The 15197-nt window shown below is 45.0% G+C and overlaps 1 protein-coding gene across 5 annotated transcripts in view; it reads right to left on the bottom strand.

Moving 5' to 3' along the window:
• The window catches only part of b4galt4 (UDP-Gal:betaGlcNAc beta 1,4- galactosyltransferase, polypeptide 4), a 45378-nt gene extending 37474 nt beyond the window's left edge, over positions 1-7904 (bottom strand). The window contains exons 1-2 of one of the 5 annotated variants that reach the window (XM_068040494.1): positions 7637-7904; positions 7224-7429 (exon numbers count right to left, since the gene is read on the bottom strand). The gene's annotated coding sequence lies outside the window, so the exon portion shown is untranslated. Of the gene's footprint in view, positions 1-7223; positions 7430-7629 lie in introns of all 5 variants that reach the window. The other 4 variants (XM_068040493.1, XM_068040492.1, XM_068040491.1 and 1 more) reach the window with 4 other exon arrangements.
• Between the last annotated feature and the right edge of the window lie 7293 nt (positions 7905-15197).

Raw genomic sequence — 15197 nt, 5'->3', positions numbered from 1 at the left:
GACACAAATTGTGGAAGGGCCTAGATGCAATCTGACAATTTTTAGAGCGGGGTTGGGGTGGGGGATTAATTGGGCAAACTTCAGATAGGGAACGAGTTGCCACCCATAGGCCAGCTTTCTTTTCAAGGCCAGAATGTCACTAGATTCATCCAAGATGGCAAGGACCTTATTCATGATTGAACAAACATTCTGGTACAGCAAGATCTTGATTGACAATCCACTGGCAAAGTTGGGAGCCAGAAGGAGAGATAGTGAGAAAGGCTGAATTTAATCTGCAGGGCAAGCAGGGTGGGAAGATCACCAGGAATCGAGGAGGCAGGGTCGCTGCTGTGAATTAGACAACAGGTGCCATGAAGGGCTACAATACCAAAAGGGAGGGGCAGAATGGTCAATCTCAAACTTGGCAACATAGTAAATAGCATGCATGACAGTAGCAGACTTCAGAAGGATGTAGACAGACTACTGAAATGGGTGGATACACAACAGATGTAATTTAATATGGGCAAATGTGAAGTGATGCACTTTTGGAGAAAGGTGGAGAGGCAGTATAATCCAAATGGCACTATTTTGAGGTGGGTGTAGGAGCAGAAGGATCTGGGAGTACAAATTCACAAATCTCTGAAGGTGATGGGGAAAGTCGAGAAGGTGATTAAGTAAGAGAACTGATTACTTTGTTTTTTTAATTCAATGCCCCTAGTTACAAAACCATGGAGTAATGCCAAGCCTTTGCAAATCACCAGTTCAGCCTCAGCTGAAGCACTGTGTACAATCCTGGGTTCCACACTTTATTAAGAATGCAAGGTCCTAGAGGGGTACAGAGGAGGTTTCCCAGGATGATAGCAGGGAGGGGAGAGATTGGAGGAGCTGTTATTGTTCTCCATAGAGCAGAGGTTAAAAGGGAAGGCATAATCAAGGTATTCAAAATTGAGATTCTTTTGCACTATTTTCTCTGGCTCATGGGTCAGTAACCAGAGATTACAGATTGAAAATAATTGGTGAAAGCACTAGCGGGGAAGTGAGGAGATATTTCTTCAAACAGATGGTTTTAGGATCTGCAACACACTACCTGAAAGGGTGGTAGAATCAGATACCACAGGAATTTTTAAAAGCCAACTGGACATGTACTTGAAGAGGACTCATTTGCAGAATTATGAAGAAAAGCTGGGGTTTGGGACTAAACTGGACAGGTCTTTCAAAGAGCTGGCACAGGCATGACAGACGAAATGGCCCCTTTCTGTGCTGCAAGATTATATATTTCAAAGGCTTAACACTTATCCTACATGCAGAAGGTCACAGGCTTTATTTCATTGGCTCAGGGGAGCATCCAATGACACATTTCAAGCTTTGTGTATTCCACAAGTGTCCTCTAGGCTGTCTTAATTTACCAAGGCAGCAATCTGAAAGTTTGTATTTAGACACCATGGTATTCCCTTCCTTCCAGTCTCTCAGTTCTTACTTTTCTCACAGTTCAAGGTATTTCTGGTCTTTTTTAATTCCGGCATGTTTGAACCAGTTTATCTTGAGCAAGCCACTCAAGATGGACAACTGCAACATTTTTCAGAAGTCTAGTCTTCTTTTGAAAGTCAGAGCACTTTTTAAAAAAAAGAGTATTCACAAGATCCGGGCATCATTTGTAGGCCAGCATTTACTGCCCATCCCTAATAACCCTCACAAAAAGGTGGTGGTGAACCACCTTCTTGACAATTGAGTGACTTGCCAGACCATTTCAGAGAGTAGTAAAGAGTCAACCACATTGCTGTGGGTCTGGAGTCACATGTAGGCCAGATCAGGTAAGGACAGCAGATTTCCATCCCTGAATGACATTAGTGAACCAGACAATCCAGTAGTTATATAATCACCATTACTGATACAAAATAAATTAATAAAAAATGTATTAACCAAATTTAAATTCCCCAGGTGCTATTGTGGGATTTGAACTCATGTCTCCTGCCCATTTACCTCCTCTCTCCTCACTATCCCAGGCCCCAAACACTCCTTTCAGGTGAAGCAGCGATTTACTTGTACTTCTTTCAATGTAGTATACTGTATTCGCTGCTCACAGTGTGGTCTCCTCTACATCGGGGAGACCAAATGCAGACTGAGTGACCGCTTTGCGGAACATCTCCGCTCAGTCCGCAAGCAGGACCCTGAGCTTCTGGTTGCCTGCCATTTCAACACTCCCCCCTGCTCTCATGCTCACATCTCTGTCCTGGGATTGCTGCAGTGTTCCAGTGAACATCAACGCAAGCTCGAGGAACAACATCTCATTTACCGATTAGGCACACTACAGCCTGCCGGACTGAACATTGAGTTCAATCATTTCAGAGCATGACAGCCCCCCATTTTACTTTCATTTTTAATTATTTTTTCTTCATTTTTTTTTTTACATTCTTTTCTACATTTTTTACAATCCTTTTTTTTTTGCATTTATTTCATTTCATCTTAGTTTGTTCAGTTTGCTTACCCACTGTTTTTTTTCAGGTTTGCACTTGCTGCTGTTCAATATTCAGTGTATTTACACCTAATCTGTACTAATGCTTTGTCTTTCAACACACCATTAACATATTGTTTGCCTTTGCTCCGTGACCTTTTGGTCAGCTATGTGGCCTGGTCCAATCTAGACCTCCTTTGTTATCTCTTGCCCCACCCCCACCTCACTTGCTTATAACCTGTGACTTTGCTAATATTTGTCAGTTCCGATGAAGGGTCACTGACCCGAAACGTTAACTCTGCTTCTCTTTCCACAGATGCTGCCAGACCTGCTGAGTGATTCCAGCATTTCTTGTTTTTAATCTCCTGATCATTAGTCCAGGTCTCTGGATTACTAGTCCCATAACAACCACTATGCTACTGTTCCCAGTCCATACAAGTTAAAACAAGACAGTTCACTCCTGATAACAAATAAACGTCGTATGGAACCAGGAACCAATAACTCCACTATACTTTTACATCTACTACTGTACTCACAAGCAGAGATTGATCTGCCCGAAATCATTCAGGGCACAGACGTGGTGAATCTATAGCTTTGGTGGAAGAGGGGATGGAGACAGACAAAGTGAGCCTGTCGCTCCCAGTTGCCTTATGAAATTAGTCACCCTTTGTACAAACATTTCTGCTCTGTGCCTTGTGACAAGCCAACATGATAAATATCAGAACTTGAAACATCACTTTGCAACCTCCAGAATTCTCTTATGGTCTTCAGATAAAAACCTATACTGTATATAAAACTATTCATTTAGCATATACAGAATAGGTGCTCTTAGTGGACAATGCACCATTAGGCCTGGTACTGATACATTCAGACCAGGAAAATGCCAAGTTTAATCCACTGTGGTTAGTAGAACTCAGTTACGAAAATAGGGCGGGGTTTGCACGGGGGAAGTTATGCAAAAGAAGAAAAGTCAGTCAGGGCTTCACCTCCTAATTGCTATCCAATGACGCCATTAAAAACTATGCATCCATAGACTTCAGGATGAGGGAGGATGGGACCTAGCTACCATGTTCCACAAAATACAAATCAAAGTGACTCCTCACAACGCAGCTGTCTGCTGGAGTCATTAGAGTTCACCCAGTGACGCACATGCACAGCTACATCTTGCCAGGACTAAGTGGCGCATGTTCGGGATGACGTCATCGCGCAGCTGGGGGAGTCCAGCACATCAGTGCGACAGATAAGGCAGAAGCATTTGCAACAATCTTCAGCCAGAAGTGCCGGTGTTGATGATCCATCTCAGCCTCCTCCTGAAGTCTCCAGCATCACAGATGCCAGACTTCAGCCAATTCGATTCACTCCGCCTGATATCAAGAAATGACTGAAGGCACTGGATACTGCAAAGGCTATGGGCCCTGACAATATTCCGGCAATAGTACTGAAGACCTGTGCTCCAGAACTTGCTGCGCCCCTGGCCAAGCTGTTCCAGTACAGCTACAACACTGGCCACTGCCCTGCAATGTGGAAAATTGCCCAGGTATGTCCTGTACACAAAAAGCAGGACAAATCCAACCCGGCCATTTACTGCCCCATCAGCCTACTCTCCATCATCAGTAAAGTGATGTAAGTTGGCATCAACAGTGCCATCAAGCAGCACTTGCTTAGCAATAACCTGCTCAGTGACGCTCAGTTTGGGTTCCGCCAGGGCTACTCAGCTCCTGACCTTATTACAGACTTGGTTCAAACATGGACAAAAGAGCTGGACAAAAGTGCTGAACTTAAGAGGTGAGGTGAGAGTGACTGCCCTTGACATCAAGGCAACATTTGACCGAGTATGGCATCAAGGAGCCCTATAAAAACTGGGGTCAATGGGAATCAGGGGGAAAACCCTCCGCTGGCGGGTGTCATACCTAGCGCAAAGAAAGATGGTTGTGGTTGTTGGAGGTCAATCATCTGAGCTCCAGGACATCACTGCAGGAGTTCCTAAGGGTAGTGTTCTAGGTCCAACCATCTTCAGCTGCTTCATCAATTACCTTCCTTCAATCATTAGGTCAGAAGTAGGGATGTTCGCGGATGATTGCACAACGTTCAGCACCATTCGTGACTCCTCAGATACTGAAGCAGTCCGTGTAGAAATGCAGCAAGACTTGGACAATATCCAGGCTTGGGCTGATAAGTGGCAAGTAACATTCGGGCCACACAAGTGCCAGGCAATGACCATCGCCAATAAGAGAGAATCTAACCAGCTCCCTTTGACATTCAACAGCATTACCATCGCTGAATCCCTCACTATCAACATCCTAGGGGTCACCATTGACCAGAAACTGAACTGGAGTAGCCATATAAATACCGTGGCTACAAGAGCAGGTCAGAGGCTAGGAATCCTGAGGCGAGTAACTCACCTCCTAACTCCCCAAAGCCTGTCCACCATCTGCAAGGCACAAGTCAGGAGTGTGATGGAATATTCTCCACTTGCCTGGATGGGTGCAGCTCCAACAACACTCAAGAAGCTCAACACCATCCAGGACAAAGCAGCCAGTTTGATTGGCACCCCATCTACCAACATTCACTCCGTCCACCACCGACGCACAGTGGCAGCAGTGTGTACCATCTACAAGATGCACTGCAGCAATGCACCAAGGCTCCTTAGACAGCACCTTCCAAACCCGCGACCTCTACCAACTAGAAGGACAAGGGCAGCAAATGCATGGGAACACAACCACCTGCAAGTTCCCCTCCAAGTCACACACTATCCTGACTTGGAACTATATCGCCGTTCCTTCACTGTCGCTGGGTCAAAATCCTGGAACTCCCTTCCAAACAGCACTGTGGGTATACCTACCCCAAATGGACTACAGCGATTCAAGAAGGCAGCTCACCACCACCTTCTCAAGGGCAATTAGGGATGGGCAATCAATGCTGGCCTGGCCAGCGTCTCCCACATCCCATGAATGAATAAAAGATGAATTGAGGGGGTTGATTAAGACATGGGAATGTGATATTATTGCTATCATCGAGACATAATTGAGGGAAGGGCAGGATGATATAGATGGGCTGGTAAGATGGACGGAGCAGTGGAAAATGGAATTTAATCCTGAGAAGTGAGAGGTGATGCATTTTGGAAGGACTAACAAGACAAGGGAATCTCCAATGGGTGGCCACAGCTGGAGTACTGTGTACAGTTCTGGTCGCCACACTACAGGAAGGATGTGATTGCACTGGAGAGGGTGCAGAGGAGATCCACCAGGATGTTGCCTGGGCTGGAGCATTTCAGCTATCAAGAGAGACTGGATAGGCTAGCGTAGAGGCCTGCTTTAGATCGGGAAAAAGAACTTGACCGAACCACAGCGGGCCCAAGCCCACCCCGGCCCGAGTCCCTCCAATTTTGCCCCAAGCCTGACCCGACGTGAACCCGCCATTAATCGGCCCAACCCGACCATCCCTTTACTTACGTTCCTGACATCGAACTTGTAGGAAGCTGCAGTGCACGCGTGAGACGTCATAGTGAAGCCACTCGCTCACTACACAGACTCAGTTTCGTCCCGGACTCGCAGCTCAGGTAAGTTTTTTTTGTTTTTAATACGTACCAGCAGAGCACTTACCGTGTGTGTCTGGCCCGATCAGAGTCCGAAAGCCGACCCCGGAAGAGGTGCCTGACCCAACCCGAACCCGACACATGTCGTCGGGTCCCATCGGGTTCAGATCGGATAGCAGGCCTCTAGGCTAAGGCTGTTTTCCTTGGAGCAGAGAAGGCTGAGGGGGGACCTGATTGAGGTATACAAAATTATGAGGGACATTGATGGGATAGATAGGAAGAAACTTTTTCCCTTAGCGGAGGTGTCAGTAACCAGGGGGCATAGATTTAAGGCAAGGGGCAGGAGGTTCAGACGGGATTTGAGGGAAAAAAATTTCATCCAGAGGGTGGTTGGAATCTGGAACACACTGCCTGAAGAGGTGGTAGAGGCAGGAACGCTCATAACATCCAAGAAGTATTTACATGAACACTTGAAACGCCATAACCTACAAGGCTACGGGCCAAGTGCTGGAAAATGTGATTAGAATAGATAGGTGCTTGATGGCTGGCACGGGAATGGACACAAATGGGTCAAAGGGCCTGTTTCTGTGCCCTATAACTCTCAGAAATTGTTAAAGTGCCATCTCTGATGTTAGAAAGAACTTACAATTATAACACATCTGAAAATGGTTTACAACAAATGAAGTACTTTTTTTTTTGAAGCATAGTCATCATTGGCATGTAGGAAACAGCAGCCACTCGGTACACAGTAAGGTTTCTCAAACAACAATGAGATAATGACCAGATAATCTGATTTTAGTGTTGTTAGCTGAGGGATAAATCAGACAGGTACCCAGTAGAACTTCTCTGCTCTTCAAAATGGTACCATGGAACATTTTATATCCACCTGAAAGGGCAGACAGGCCCTTAGTTTAATATTTCATCTGAAAGACAGCACCTCTGACGGTGCTGCACTGGAGTGTTGGCCTAGATATTGTACTCACCTCTCAAGTGAGACTTGACCCCACAGTTGCCTGACTCGAGAGAGGAGAGTGAGTTCCAGCTAACATTTCATAAGAAAAATGTTACCTAAAGATATGTTCCAGTCAAAACTGCTCAGCTAAGCTACATTTCAGTCCTGAGATAACCAGACAGTGAAGGTGGTTGTTTTATTAAAGTAAAATAAATAAAATTTAAAAATAAAGTCACTGGTCTCTTATATGCCCCAGTAAGTACCAATATTGCTATCTTAAACAACAAGCATCTGTCAAACTCAACCAAATTGCAGATAAAACTCGTTCCATTGAAGGATTGTACTAAAGCCAACGTTTTCTTTCCACAATTGTCTGCCTGCAGTAACCGCTGGCTACTCAGTTGCCACCCTCGATGCAGGCTGGAAACGCTCCGTTTTATGCAGCAGGAGCTGAATCGTTTACCCAGAGGAGAGATGCCGCTGGTTCACTCACTTCAATGTGTCGGACACACTGTTTATTGGAAATAAAAAAAACACGGAGACACCGAAACATCAGTTCAACACCACCAAAAAAAAACCCGAAGTAATACAGCATTAATTCTTATAAAACACAGCAACATATTTTCCACACAGGAAATATAGTGGTGAACATGAAGTGGGAGAAAGAAGGTCCGAATAATATCCGCTGTTCCCAGTTGCCCCAACACTCACAGCTCACCTACCGTGGCTGCCGTCCTCCCTCTCTCTCTCTCTCCAGTTCCAGGGGAAAGTGCCTGTGTTTCCTGCAATCGGACTTCAGACGGAAGCAGAAATGAAACCGCTAAGAAATAGGCTCTACCTCCGACTCACCATTGCTTCAGTACCCAAACTGGGCGGAAGGCCGTAACCACCCAGATCTTTCTCAAGGGGCATGAAGTTTGGTGTTTCCGTCCCTCCTCCCCCCCAAAAATAGTTTGACGCTGCGCATGCGGCGCTGCGCTGGTTCTTTTTGCTGAGTCAGTTGCTGCGGTCCCCAGGGTGAGGGATGGGAGTCACTGAATACTCGCACCTTAACTAGGGCACCACCAATACAACAGGAACTCTTTTGTTTTCAGAATAAAACTTAATCAATTATTATAATCTCCTTGACTTGTATCAGTAGGGGCTATTCCGGTTTATGCAGTAATTAGAATTCTTGATTGTACAAAGTGCTTTTTTGCAGGCATGATTTGGAACATGTATTTTGCAACAAATTCTGAGCCTTTGCTGGTATCTCCCCCTCCTTCCCAGTGATCAGAGATGACATTCATCCTGTATTGTGATCTGAACGGGTGCTCTGGGCCACTGTTAATGATTGACAAGCCCAGTGCTCTTCAACAAACGCATGGAAAAAGAGTTGCAGTTTCAAAAGGAAAAAAGAGGAAAGAGAATTGCAGTTTTAGAAGGAAAAAGAGTCAACAGAAGAGAGATACAAATGACAAGGGGAAAGAGAGATGCAAAGGGAGGCAGCAGTGAGACAGTTTGAGTTGGACAGGCTGAAAGAGCAAGGTGGGAATGTCACCAGCAGTTCAAACATTGACACTAATTCGGAGCAAAGCTCTTTATGTTACGAGACACTCACAATTAGTGCCAAAATTTAATGAGGAACAGGTCGAATTGTATTTCATCTCTTTTGAGAAATTTGCTACCAGGTTAAAATGGCCAAAATATTGTCCCCTCCTTTTACAAGGCAAGTTAGAGGGGAGAGATCATGAAGCCTATTCCATGCTGTCTGAGGAAAATTCTTTCAATTATGAACAGACTAAAACTGCTATTTTGAATGAATATGAGTTAGTCCCTGAAGCCTATTGGCAAATAGGGTTTCAGAGCTGGAACAGCGGTTGGAAACACTGGAGCATCCGTGAGTCTGAGAGCATTGTGGATAGCACGTTTAGAGAGGTGGTCACACTGCAGCTGAAGGGACTTGAGGAAGGAAGGGAATGGCTGACTACCAGGCAGTCCAAGAGAAACAGGCACGTAGTTCAGGAGTCCCCTGGGGTCCCGCTTGCAAATCGGTATTCCATTTTGGAGGCTGATGAGGCTGGTTCCTCCAGGGAGTGCGGACAGAGCCAAGCTTCTGGCACCACAAGCAGCCTGTCTGCATAGGAAGGGGGTAAGAGAGGAAGAGCAATAGTAATAGGGGATTCTATAGTCAGGGGAACAGATAGGCGCTACTGTGGCCGTCAACGTGACTCCAGGATGGTGTGTTGTCTCCTTGGCGCTAGCGTCCGGGATGTCACTGAATGGCTGCAGGACATCCTGAAGGGGGAGGGTGATAAGGCAGAGGTCATGGTACATGTTGGTACCAATGACATAGGTAGAAAGAGGGATGAGGTCTTGCATCAAGAATTAAGGGAGTTAGGCAACTAAAAAGCAGGACCTCACGGGTTGTAATTTCTGGATTACTCCCAGCACCACGTGCTAGCGAGTATAGAAATAGGAGAATAGCACAGATGAATGCGTGGCTTAAGAGTTGGTGCAGGAGGGAGGGTTTTAGATTCCTGGACCACTGGGACCATTTCTGGGGAAGGTGGGACCTGTACAAGCGGGATGGTCTACATCTGTACCAGAGGGGGACTAACATCCTTGCTGGCGGGTTTGCTAGTGCTGTTGGGGGGAGTTTAAACTAATTTGGCAGGGGGAGGGGACGCAGACTCCTAGCAGAATAAGGACACAGCTAAACATAAGAAAGCAAACAAGTCAGAGGGAATACAACGGAAGTAAGTTTCAAGGGAGTAAGACCAGGATGGAAGGCCTCTACTGTAATGCCAGGAGTGTTACAGGTAAAACGGATGAGTTAAGGGCAAGGATTGACACGTGGAATTGTGATATAGTAGCCATCACGGAGACATGGTTGAGGGAGGGGCAGGATTAGCAGCTCAATATCCCGGGATATAGAATCTTCAAGGCGAGACAGAGGAGGGGGTAAAAGAGGAGGGGCATTGCAATATTAGTTAAGGAGTCCGTTACTGCAGTAAGGAGAGATGATATCTTGGAGGGGCCATCAAATGAAGCTTTATGGGTAGAGTTTAGGAATAAAAAAGGGACAGCCACATTGCTAGGTGTTTATTATAGACCCCCAGATAGTGGGAAATTGAGGAGCAAATATGTGCGCAATTCGCAGAGGTGTGTAAAAATAATAATAGGGTAATTATATTAGGTGATTTCAACTTTCCCAACATTAATTGGGATAGTCATTGTGTTAAGGGCTTAGATGGAGTGGAGTTCTTAAAATGTATACAGGAGAACTTTTTAGCTCAATATGTACAGGATCCAACAAGGGAGGGTGCAGTGCTGGACCCAATTCTGGGGAATGAAGCCGGACAGGTGGTTGATGTGTTGGTGGGGGAGCATTTTGGTGATAGCGACCACAACATGGTACAATTTAAGCTTGTTATGGAGAAAGAAATAAACAAGTTGCAAAAAAAGGTTTTGGATTGGGAAGAACAAATTTTAGTAAAATGAGGCTGGATCTGGCCAAGGTAGACTGGAAAGAGTTACTTGTTGGGAAATCTACAAAAGAGCAGTGGAGGGCATTCAAAAAAGAAATGGGGAGGGTACAGGCCCAACATGTTCCCTCTAGGGTAATAGGTAGGAACAACAAGCCCAGAGAACCATGGATAACCAGAAACATTCAGGGTATGATGAGAAGGAAAAGAGAGGCTTTAAGCAAATACAAGGAGAGCAAATCAACGGAAGCATTAGTGGAATACAGAAAGTGTAGGATGGAGCTTAAGAAAGCAATTAGGAGAGCAAAGAGGGGATATGAGAAAGCTCTGGCTGGTAAAAGTAGGGAAAATCCCAAGATATTCTATAAGTATATCAATGGGAAGAGGATAACCAGGGAAAGAGTAGGGCCCATTAGGAACCAAGGGGGAAATCTGTGGGTGGAGCCAGAGGACATTGGTAGGGTGTTGAATGAATACTTCACCCAAGAGAATGAGGATGTAGGTATGGAACTTAGAGAGAGAGACTGTGAGGTTCTTGAACAAATTGTCCTAGGGAGTGACAAGGTATTGGAGGTTTTGGCAGGCTTAAAAGTGGACAAATCTCCAGGTCCGGACGATTTGTGTCCCAGGATGCTGTGGGAGGCAAGGGTGGAGATTGCAGGGGCTCTGACCTAAATTTTTAATTCCTCTCTGGCCACGGGGGAGGTGCCAGAGGACTGGAGAACAGCTAATGTGGTCCCACTATTTAAGAAAGGTTGTAGAGATAAGCCAGGGAACTACAGACCAGTGAGTCTCACGTCAGTGGTAGGGAAACTATTGGAGAAAATTCTGAAGGAGAGAATCTATCTCCACTTGGAGAGGCAAAATTTGATTAGGAATAGTCAGCATGGCTTTGTCAGAGGGAGGTCATGCCTAACAAATTTGATTGCATTTTTTGAGCATGTGACCAGGTGTGTAGATGAGGGTAGTGCAGTTGATGTAGTTTACATGGATTTCAGCAAAGCCTTTGACAAGGTCCCACCTGGGAGACTTATCAAGAAAGCAAATGCACATGGGATACAAGGTAACTTGATAAGGTGGATTCAAAATTGGCTTAGCTGTAGGAGACAGAGAGTGATGACAGAAGGCTGTTTTAGTGACTGGAAGCCAGTGTCGATGGATCTGTGCTGGGTCCCCTATTGTTCATCATTTATATAAATGACATAGATGACTCTGTGGGGGGTAGGATCAGTACGTTCGCGGATGACACAAAGATTGGCCAAGTGGTTAACAGTGAGGTTGAGTGTCTTGGGTTACAGGAAGATATAGGCGGGATGGTCAAATGGGCAGAAAAGGATGGATGGAATTTAACGCTGAAAAGTGTGAGGTGATACACTTTGGAAGGAGTAATGTGACACGGAAATATTCAATGAATGGCCTGACAATGGGAAGTTCCGAGGAACAAAGGGACCTTGGCGTGTTTGTCCATAGATCTCTGAAGGCAGAAGGGCAGGTTAATAGGGTGGCGACAAAGGCATATGGGACACTTGCCTTTATCAATCGAGGCATAGATTACAAAAGCAGGGAGGTCATGTTGGAGTTGTATAGAACTTTGGTAAGGCCACAGCTGGAGTACTATGTGCAATTCTGGTCACCACATTATTTTTTTTTATTTTAGAGATACAGCACTGAAACAGGCCCTTTGGCCCACCGAGTCTGTGCCGACCAACAACCACCCATTTCTACTAACCCTACACTAATCCCATATTCCCTATCACCTCCCTATACTAGGGGCAATTTACAACGGCCAATTTACCTATCACCTGCAAGTCTTTGGATGTGGGAGGAAACCGGAGCACCCGGCGAAAACCCACCCAGACACATTATAGGAAGGATGTGATTGCACTGGAGGGGGTGCAGAGGCGATTCACCAGGATGGTGCCTGGGATGGAACATTTAAGCTATGACGAGAGGTTGGATAGGCTTGGGTTGTTTTCACTGGAGCAGAGAAGACTGAGGGGTGACCTGATCGAGGTGTACAAGATTATGAGGGGCATGGACAGGGTGGATAGAGAGCAGCTGTTCCTCTTAGTGGAAGGGTCAGTTACGAGGGGACACAAGTTTAAGGTGAGGGGCAGGAGGTTTAAGAGGGATTTGAGGAAGAACTCTTTTACCCAGAGGGTGGTGACAGTCTGGAATGCACTGCCTGGGAGGGTGGTAGAGGCGGGTTGCCTCACATCCTTTAAAAAGTACCTGGATGAGAACTTGGCACATCATAACATTCAAGGCTATGGGCCAAGTGCTGGCAAATGGGATGAGGTAGACAGGTCATATGTCTTTAATGCATCGGTGCAGACTCGATGGGCCTCTTCTGCACTGTATTATTCTGTGATTATTCTCTGTGATTATTCTATTCAAACCTTGATCAAATTTGAGAGAATTAAACACATGGCTTTTGACTTAGACTTGCAGAGCTTTGGGGATCGAGCAGGGGAGTGGGACTGTCTGAATAGTTCCATGGAGAGCTGGCATGAACTTGATGGGCCGAAGGGCCTCCTTCTGTGCCATAAATGACCCTATGAGAGCATGCCTGATGTCTCTCAGAGAGCACTGTACTAAACTGACAATGTCCAACCCCACAGGTAATGAAGAATCCATCTGCAAGGAAGTTGGCAAAATAATTTGCCATGCAGATAAAAGGTCATAATGAACCAGTTTGATACCAATCTACAAAACTCATAAAAACTGACAAACAGCTTCAACAAGATGACGAACACAATGCCTAAAAGCTGAAAAACAATTTACAACTGAAAATCAGCCCTAGATGACTAAGGCCACTGCTTCAAAGTAACTAAGTTAAATTCCATTTTATTGCATTGGTTTTCAGGATTGTTATTAGTGTTTTGGGATCATATTTTGCAATTTTTTGTGAAAGTTGAAATCCAATTCCGTCCACATGACACATGGAAAGAAAAAGTTATATTGGGGGGTTGGGGGGGGTGGGGTAAATGAGGTCAGTAGCATATTGAAATGCATAAAATATTAGTGGGCTTGACAGGGCAGATACTAAGAGACTGTTTCCCCTGGCTGGGGAGTTTAGAACTAGGGGTCATAGTCTCAGGATAAAGGGTCAGGCATTTAGGATTGAGATGGTGAGAAATTTCTTCACTCGGAAGGTTGAAAATCTTTGGAATTCGCTATCCTACAGGATGCTCAGTCAGTGAGTATATTCAAGACAGAGATCGATAGATTTTTGGACGCTAAGGGAATTGAGGGATTTGATGATAGTGTGGGAAAGTGGAGTTGATGTAAGAGTTCAGACATAATCTTATTGAATGATGGAGCGGACTTAATGGGCCATATGGCCTGTCCCTGCTCATATTTCTTATGTTCTTACTAACTGCAGAGATGGGGCAGAGAATCAAAACACAGAAACACGCTGTTTGGCTCAATTAGTCTGTGTTGGTCTTGATCGTCCACATGTCCTAATCTCACGTGCAAGCTCGGTTCCCATATTAATTTATTCCTCCACCTATCTAATCTATTTTGCTTCAATCACTAACTCTGGTAGTGCACTCCACAGCTTAAAAACCCACTGTGTAAACGTGTCTCGCCTGCTCTCTGTTCTAATTTTCTTACATTTAATCGTATATCTATGTTCTTTTATTGTAGACTATCAATCACTGAAAACAGTTTACTTCTCTCCACTCTGTTCCACCCTTTCACAACTTGGAACACCTCTATCAAATCAAGGCATAATCTCTACCATAATAACAAAACAGCCCCAGTTTTTCAAATCTTTATATTTGTATTTCTTCATACCTCGTGAATCTGTGCTGCACCCTCTCTATTGCTTCAACATCCTTGCTATAGTGTACAGCCCAAAATGCACATAATCATAATTATTACTTTTTTAGTCAAAATTTACCACCTCACACTACAATACAAACCACTCATGCAACAAACTATATCTATATAAAAAAAAGTGTCTTTTATGTAGCATAACATCCCACTGCGCTTCACAGGACAGTTATCAAACAAATTTGACATTGAGCCACATAAGGAAATATTAGGGCAGGGGATAAGGTAGGTTTTAAGGAGCATCTTAAAAGGAGGAGAGGTTTAGAGAGGGAATTCTGGAGCTCAGGGGCTAGGCAGCTGAAGGCAAAGATGCCAATGGCGGAACAAATAAATTCAGGGATGCAAAAGGCCAGAATGAAGGAGTCCACAGATCTTGGAGGGTTGTGGGGCTGGAGGAGGTTACACAGAAAAGATGACATGAGTCCACAGAGGGATTTGAGAACAAGAATAATAATTTTAAAATCAAGGTGTTGCCAGACCGGCAGCCAGTGTAGGTCAGCAAGTGCTGGAGTGATGTGTGGATTGGTGGGTCTTAGTGCGAGTTAGGACATGGGCAGCAGAGCTTTGAATGAGGGTGCAAGGTAGTAGATCAGCCAGGACAGTACTGGCATGGATGAAAGTTTCAGCAGCAGATGAGCTGAGGCAGGGGCAGGGCTGGCGTTATTATGGTGTTAGAATTAGGTGGTCTTGGTGATGGAGAGGATGTGGGGTCAGAAGCTGAGCTAATTGTGTTCGGCTTCCTTTGGTCCTTGGAATCATTTACTATGCCTCCTATTTTAGTATCATGTGTAAATTTTGCCATCACTTCTTCTAACGATATATTTCTATGCCATGAACCTCTCTCAGAAGATTAATGCTTCGGTGGCAAACTAAGAAAATTTACAGGTGGCATTAGAAAGGCTTAATTTTATTAATATATGTCTGCTTTAAAATGCTGTGAGTAATGATACCTGATCCCCAGATTCAATTGCT

This window comes from Heterodontus francisci, chromosome 10 (assembly GCF_036365525.1).
Source record: "Heterodontus francisci isolate sHetFra1 chromosome 10, sHetFra1.hap1, whole genome shotgun sequence".
Taxonomy (NCBI): Eukaryota; Metazoa; Chordata; class Chondrichthyes; order Heterodontiformes; family Heterodontidae; genus Heterodontus; species Heterodontus francisci.
The sequence above is the reverse complement of the archived record's forward strand: the minus strand, read 5'-3'. Positions and strand labels throughout refer to the sequence as shown.